The following is an 8790-nucleotide window of genomic DNA, read 5'->3' as shown; positions in this document are numbered from 1 at the left end:
CACCATGCTGAGCCACTTTCTTGTAAATGAGGCCCAAAGGGTTTCACTGTGTAAGACACCCTGTCAAATAGATCTACATGCTAGCAACACCATCCTTTTTAGTAATGTGCAGCATGTACTTTGCGTGATTCATGAGTGTGGTAAAAGGAAAGAAAGGCTTTTGTGCTTCTCTCGCTGTGTTAATGGGCACCTGGGAATAGCAGAATGGATTGCTGTAATTTTTAAGACTACCTTTTCTCTGAGTAAACTCCTCACAGAAAATGTCACATTACAATACTACATTCATTTTTTTCGTCTTTCTTTGATTCCATTTTTTTCTTTTAATTATTGTCAGAAATCTAGTCCTGTAGGTTTTCTAATATATGCAGAGCAGAAATTAGGCTTTTGGGGATTTCATATAGAATTCTAGGAATACTTACAACAATCTAAGACAGTCGGACATACCTGGATGTAAATCAGCTTCACAAAACGTAATGGCACTTTTCAACTAGGTGGAAACTCTGGATGAGTAAATGATGCTGATGTTTTCACAGGGAAAGTACATTTCTACAATGGTCTTTTGTGAAATATTGGAATGCTGTTCCTTTTCCTTTCGAACATAGAACATTGCTACTACGAATCTGCGCCTGAGACAGTGAATCATTTCGTCATTGTATGCCCAGGTGATCGAGAAATAAGGTGGCTTTGGCTTAGGACATTTGTCTATCTTTGGGGGTTGGGGATTACCAGGTGGTGATACGCCTATTCAGAACAAATACAGCAGAACCTATTGTGTACTCAGTGAGTCGCTTCCTTCTCAGTGTCTGGTACAAGCAAACTAAGATCTTAGCCCTGAGACTACTCGTTTAATTAATTATAGTCCATACATTTTACAGACTGTAAAGGGAAGAGCAGGTGCTGTAAAACTGTCGGGCGAGAAGTTCCTCTTTGGAGCAGGGATATTTTTAGCTTTTACTATTACAGAAGGAACTTGGGCTTTTATTTATTTGTATTGCAATTCATTGGCTGTCATGTCCTGTAAATTTGGCAGGGGAAGAACCTAGGCAAGGGGGTGCTCAGGAAGCAGCAAGGGCAACGCTACTAGATGTTAAAAACCCTTATTATGTCATTTTACTTAGATACGTGTGATTATAATGAAGACCATAGTAGGAATTAGTGTCCTTCGTAGGGAATCAAGATGATGCCTAATCTTTTTTTTTCTTATAATGTGTTTCTGTTAGTGATTACTATATATATTTTTTTCTTCCTTTATGTTTGCTCACTTTGGGTGTTAATATGTATGTGCTCACTGTTTTTACTGAATTTTAATGCAGTGTTAGTTTGCACTGATCAATTTTATTTATTTGTGCTTTTAAGGCCACATGCGCCAAAATAAAGATTAACTTATTGCTATTCCTCCTTTGTTTTGCAGGTGGGCATGTGTGTGTATTTACCCTTGTGAGTTCAATTCACAATAAAAAACAAGCATTTGCAATACAATAAGTTTCACATTTGCCTGAGTTTGAGCTATTGGTGTTTTAAATGCAAAACTGGACTTTTCTTGCAACATAAATTGGTCAACCCTACCGCATAATTTGGTACTATTTAATCACACATAATTCCATTGACCCTGCATATAACTAAAGCACTTCCATTTACCTTCATCCTCTATTTCCAGCAAAAAATTAAAATATTGCCATTACTTATTATATTTTTTTATATTATTATTTTGGGGTCCCCCCTACCTAGTGTCGGGGACCAGAGGTGACCTAGACAAAAAGAGCATGTCATGTGGTGACTTATGGGCAAAAATGTTTTGTAAAAGGAATTCCCCGCAAAGTATTATGGGGCGACTTTCCAAGTGCGGCCACTTTCCAAGTGCAGTGAATATTGTGGTATCTTGAATGTAATGCTCAGAACAGCCCCTAGAGGGCACCACTATAGGAATAAAATTTGTAAGAAACATGGCTATGTAACCATATATTCAGCCCCTAGAGAGTATAACAACATGAAAACAGAATGGCAGAAAATAATGCACTATAACCATATAGCTAGCTCCCAGAGAGCATAGCCTATTACGCATTTTCAGACCTAGCAGGCCTACTACAATACTATTACAAACAAGACCTTTAAAACACAAACTACTTCCAGCTGTAACATAAAAGTTTCAGCCATGAGAAAACTTAAAAAGCCATTTAATAGTAGGAGAGGTTACTATTTCGGGGTGCCTCCAACCTAGCGTGGTGACCCAGAAATGACCTAGACAGAAAGAGTGTGTATTGCTGAAAGTTCTGATGATGGTCCCATTGTCCTAGGACCACCACACGGTGAGTTATGGGCAAAAATGTTTTGTAAAAGGAATTCCCTGCAAAGCATTATGGGGCAAGTTTCCGAGTGCAGTGAATATTGTAGTATCTTGAGTGTATGCTCAGAATAGCCCCTAGAGGACACCATATTTAAAATAGCATTTGTAAGAAACATGGTCAAGGCAGAAATCAACCAGGTGTTGAAAGAGTGAAAAGAGAGACTGAAAACACATTCATAAAAGGGTAATCCGCTTACCTTAACTGATTAAAGAAAGTCATCATACCACTGTAGAGGGTGACTCCAAGAGAAGTGCCTAGTGTTGTGCTAACACAGCCGTCCATACCTGCAGTGAAGAAAGGTCAGTCAGAAAGCCGTTCTGCCAATGGAGCCCATAAAAGATGACACCGAGGCTTGCACATCGCAGAGATAGGTGCATGAATGCAACAGGTCCTGATTTCATCCAAGTGGAGCCAGAGAGAGCTGCAGTCGTAGTGTCAGCCAATTCTGTGAACAGTTACAATGCTGCTGGCTTCCTGAAACTACAGCCACACCACCTTTTGACATCTCTAAAAAGGAAAATATTGGCAATAGATGGGCTGCTTAGATAAAGAGATTTGATGATTTCATTGATGCACTGGAAGAAACAGATAACAAAACGATTATCCATTATCTCCCAAATCTTGCTGGTGATGGTATCAAAGAAGTTATAAAGAAAATGCCACTAGCTGATTACGTTACATACTTTCAAATTAAAGAAGCCTTGAACCTCAAGTTCAATCTAGTGCCAAATGTACCTTACAAAAGATACATCTTCAGTCAAGAAAGACATGCAGTTGGTGAAACCATAGATTCATTTTTTTGAGATTCTTGATACGCTTATAAATCACTGTAGATTTAATTAATTTAATGACGAAGAAGCAATACGTCACAGAGTTATTGACGGATGGCTGTCAAATTCATTCAGACGATGAATACGGAAAGAAACTCTTAGACCCAGATTTAAGAGGGCCTGGCACCTCCTTGCACCACATTAGCGTCATTTTTTATGATACTAATGTGGCCCAACAAGGCTAAGTTCACTGCGCCATATTTGCAAAGTGACGCAATGCATGCATTGAGCCTCTTTGTAACCCCTTTCGCCACATTATGCCTGTGCCAGGCATAATGTATACAAGGGGAAGAGTTCCCTCGCTAGGGGTACTGCTAAAATGGTGCACTGGTATCTAAGAGATGGCATTGCACCATTTTTAGAGCTTGTTTTCAAGGCCTGCACAGAGAAGGCGTTAAAAGGGGGCATACCATTGTTTTTAATGGGCCCCTATGTACTCTGCAGGATTAGTGCCAAAATGTTGGTGCTAATCCTGCACAGTACATCAATAGAGTCTAAAATTATTATGCTATTGCCCCTACCTTGTGCAATAGTGTGTCCTATATTAAATACGGCTCACATAGTGTGACAGTAGTGGGTGCTAAGGGGCGCAAGAAAAGTGGTGCTGCATCCAATGCAGCACCACTTTTCTTAAATTTTGTGCCTTAATCTGAAGTGAGTTCTCATAGCTGCCAGAGCTGAACAGCATGCCATTCGACAAGCCGCTGAAATGGAGGCCTGAGGTGGCCAAAATGAGTCAGTTATAAACATGAAAAGTAAGCAGAAACACAAAGCTGAAGTACACAAGGTGATCTTTCCACCGAAAAAGAAGTTGTGTTTCAGTTGTGGATTGTCATTTCCATACGAAGGTAAATGTCCTGCTATCGGACAGATATGCAAAGGCTGTGGTAGAGAGAACCATTTTGTAACATTCTGGAAGGCAAAGGAAAAACAAAGTGTGTCACGATGAGAAGAAAAAAATGTCCAACCGAATGTTCCAGAAGCAACATTTGATGCTCGCCAACAGGGCCAAGCGACCACACCAGGTGAGACAAATTGACACCAAACGAAGTGGATTGTCATCTAAATCATCATAGAAAAGTTCATCACTATCAATTGGAAACTAAGAAGATGACTGCACAATGTCAATGTTTACCTCAGAGAAATGCGCACCTGTTAGTCTGACTGCATATGAAGAGAAATACAATTCAAAGAAAAGTGAACATGAGAAAGCACCCAAGTCATTCAAACACTGTCCAAAGTTTACACTGAAAATAAATGGTTGTGCAATACCTTTCATCATCAACAGCGGTGCATCAATAAGTTTTATGTCTGAGAAGAAATACAAAGAATTGTCTCCATTACCACAAATAATGCCATCGAAAACAAAAGTGCACACATAGGCTGCATCTATGCTTCTGAAAAGTAAAGGTTAATTTGTAGCAACAATGAAATACAAGAAAACAAATGTGCCTGTGCTGATTCACGTACTTCGAGGTACAGCATCAAGTGCCTATTTGCTCAGTTTCAGCACGGCTACTGATATTGGTGAATTACAGTATGAATGCTCATCACGAAATAAGTCAGTTTCCTTAATTATTTATGGATTAAGAACACTTAAGACTATGAAAGTACAATTGCATAACAATGAAGATGTTTGACCTGTTGCTCAGAGACACCGAAGATTTTGCATTTCATTTACAAGAACTTGTTGAAAAGGAACTCAAATCATTACTTAAGCATATCATTGAATGTTCTACTGGTCCGACGCCATGGGTTTCTTCCTTAGTGGCAGTGCCCAAAAAAGACAATGAAGGAGCTGAATGCATCTGAGTGGATATGCGTCAAGTGAAGAAGACAATTGAAAAAAAAAAATACATCCAGGTACGTAATTGCTGATATGAGAACACAATTGAACGGTGCGAAAGACTTCTCTTGACTTGATGTAAACAAAGGATATCATCCGTTGGAACTCAAAGAGAAATGCAGGTACATTACAACCTTTGCTACACATATTGGTCTATTTCAATGCAAAAGACTAACGGCCTGATTTACATCTTGACAGTATTACCGCCAAGTCCCTGCGGTGCCAGAACCGTGTACTCCAACAGTGTTCCGACCACCGTATTTAGATGCATTGCGGCTGAGCTGCCGATGGAGTGCTCTTCCTAACCATCAGGATGGCGGGCTCCTGCTAACCAGATGTAGATGTTTCAGTTCTACAGGTGGTGTACTGGTGGAGGATTGCAAATGGAGGGAGGCCATTGCGGGACGCAATGGACATTGTACAAGGGCAGTGGCTATGGAAGAGAGATATGCCACACAAACATACACACACACTGTACCTTAGCCATATGTCCACCTGCACAACACACTACACACCACTCCACAAATAGACTACTATCCATTGCCATTCCATCACAACACATACATGCTGAAAACACACATTGCCATACGTCTATAACACAACACACACACACTACGGACACTACATCGAAACACAACACAACTATGACAACCAACTAAGCTACACAGTCATCTACACACACTCACAAAAGAGCACAACTACACACATCATGACAACAACCACCACACAACAACAATATTCACCTGAATGTAACACACAGCAACACAACACACCACCAAACATATACATCAGACCCATATGAAAGTGGCACACAATCTGACACAAACGCATTGCGCACTTTAGCTCCCTCCAACTAAACCAGCCAATCCAGTTGTACCCACACATACACGTACTGACTCACATACACAACTGGAAGCACAACATCATACCTACAGGGCCGTTTGCCATGTGCACTCATGGACATCGTTGACAATTGTGATTGTAATGTTATTGTGGTGCCAGCATTCATTTGGCAATGAATAGACACCCAGATGAAATTTGTTTATGTGTGCGATATGTGTCTTGTACCAGTGTGTCCCTATCCATGTGTGCCACAATCGTTTTCCCGACATATGCGTGTCACAGTAATTAAAAAAAAATTACTGTGACTTGTATATGATTGCAGTGGTCCCCAACCCATGTGCAATGATCATACAATGTACACTGGCGATGTTGATTCCACCGACGGGGGAGCGGTGGGTGTCGTGTTTTCTCCACTGTCCATTGGCAGCAGCAACGGAAGGTCTTGTCCAGTCTTGTCCAGTCTAAAACAAAAGTGGAATTGGGAAAAAATTAGGTTTTTACCTAATTTCCCCCCTCCCTGCCACTCAGGTATGGAGGTAGCTCCGCCACAGTTGTCTTGATGGGAAAGCAGTAAGAGTGGCTGGAGTACCCCTGGCAGCCCCTATTTCCACTGGTGCCGTTGATGCAGGTGGAGTTTCCTGGCGGAGGCTGAGGGACTCGTGTGATCTATGGCCCATGGGACCGCCAACATATATATGGGGCGGGCTGACCGCCAAGACGGTGCATGGGTTTTCTGATGTAAAACCGATGGCCGGACCATTACCGCCAAGATCTAAATCAGGCCCTAAACGTTTTGGTGTGTCATCCGCTGTAGAGATTTTTCGTGATTCCATTAGACGTATCATACAACCTGTTTTAAATGGTTTTAACTATACAGATGACATTTTGGTTTTCGGAGTTACACAGAAAGAACATGGCAAAGTGTTACGGCAAGTGTGTTGTTTACTTGTTGATACTTGTTTGATGCTAAATGCTGAGAAGATCAACAATACACCAGAGGACCTGAACTCAACCAGGGCGGGATGGGAGGCATGGGTGGGCGCCCTGGACGACACAGAGTGGCTGGAGACACTTAGGGCCCCTAAGACCCTAACCATATCGGCGAGACTCCGCACAGTGCAGTTCTACTACCTATATAGAGCATATCTAACTCCTGCCAGAATGACCCGGGCTGGACTGCGCCCTAGCAGTCAATGTCCACGCTGTGCTGGGGAACCCACGGATTTCTTCCATATGGTCTGGTCCTGTCCGATTCTGCAAATATACTGGGGGAAGGTAATAACTGAGCTGACCACGGTACTGGAAATGGAGATACAATTCTCTGCCTAATCTGTGTTGCTGGGGGTGATGGAGGATGTGGTGAGTTCCTGGGCACACCACGCTTTTATTGGCTCAGCTTTATTGATTGCAAAAAGGGATATTGCCGCGCCCTGGAGCTCACCATCTGGTCCGTCCCTACAAAAATGGAGAAGTGGTGCCCCGGAAAGCACAATAAGATATGGGGTCCCTGGCTGGGGATGCTGTTTTAAGATAGAATGGGAGAGGAAGGCCCCTTGCTGTCGAAACCTGTTGGAAGAATTGTTTGTATCCTCCGAAATGTCATATGGTTCAAGGTCAATAATGCATGGAATTGAATTCTGTAGTACTGTCTGTACTAAATGTTTGAAAATCTGTCTTTCAAAAAACAATAAAAACTTGTTTATAAAAAAAAAATGCTGAGAAATGTGAATTCATTAAGACAAAGCTCAAGTTCTTTGTCCACGTCTTTTCTGATGGGGGAGTGTCAATGGTATTGCATATACACAGAGGAGATTACGTGACACTGCTGACCCTTGTGGGACCTCCAACCCCACAGTTAATAGTCATTGAAGCAAGAACATAGGAGATTGATATTATCTGGTAATACCTATTTGATACAAGTTGCAAGGGCTACACACCCAAGATCATCTAGGTTGAGAGCTGATATAGGTGTATTTTGTGGTTGAATGTATCATGTCTAATGGGTCTAGAAAGATCAAAGTGCAGGCTCTATTTTAACATAGTGAGGTGAGCTTTTTTTTTTCTAACTTTAATCGAAGTTTTTTTCGTAAATTTTATACATTTTTTGTTTAACATGTCTAGTTAATGAAAACCATTACATGTATACAAAGAAGGAAGAACAAAATCCATTTTACAAGATGTTATAATAGTGCAGTTTAAATAACTTTCAGATAAAAAATAATAATGTGACCTAAAATGTCATACATGCATCAATCTCATTCGTGCTTTATTTTAGCATGGAGATCTTGCTCCGATAGTTCTATGCATTTTTCAATAGGTCCATCGAAGTATCAATAAACATTCGGAGAACGAATACAGATCACTGCTCCATAACAGCGTCTATACCCTCTATCTTTTTTTTAAAACAGCCCCATGATTTTACTAATCCAACGTTCAAGATAGCATTTGCAGGGTTCAAAGCTTCAATACCTGCATAACTGCATATCTGCAGGTGCGGACTGCTAGATGGTTCAGTGCTTTTTTAGCATCTCATCTTTGTCGGTACTCAGAAAATAAATCAACGAGAAGGATGCTCTACAAATTATACATTAACTACAGATTTGAGGACCTTGGCAAGGCAGTAGGGAAAAGACTAGTTAGTAATGTTTCTGTATTCATGGGATAATTATAGCATGTTTGAACTGTAAGTGAATGACACCATGTTTAAGGGCTATAACCCCAAGTGGGAGTGGGAGGAATTACTTTATTGCCACATAGCTATGTTGAGAACGCATAACTTTGGCTGTGCCGTTTTGTGTCACAGGAGTGACATAATAATGTAATAAACTATACATATATTGTGTGCCTTAGCCTTACTAATGTAAAGTGGAGTACCTAAATTGTATATCGAAGGTGCATTTACAGTAGAAAATTATAAGTTCGTATA

The sequence above is a fragment of the Pleurodeles waltl genome, chromosome 1_2, assembly GCF_031143425.1.
Source record: "Pleurodeles waltl isolate 20211129_DDA chromosome 1_2, aPleWal1.hap1.20221129, whole genome shotgun sequence".
Taxonomy (NCBI): Eukaryota; Metazoa; Chordata; class Amphibia; order Caudata; family Salamandridae; genus Pleurodeles; species Pleurodeles waltl.
The sequence above is the reverse complement of the archived record's forward strand: the minus strand, read 5'-3'. Positions refer to the sequence as shown.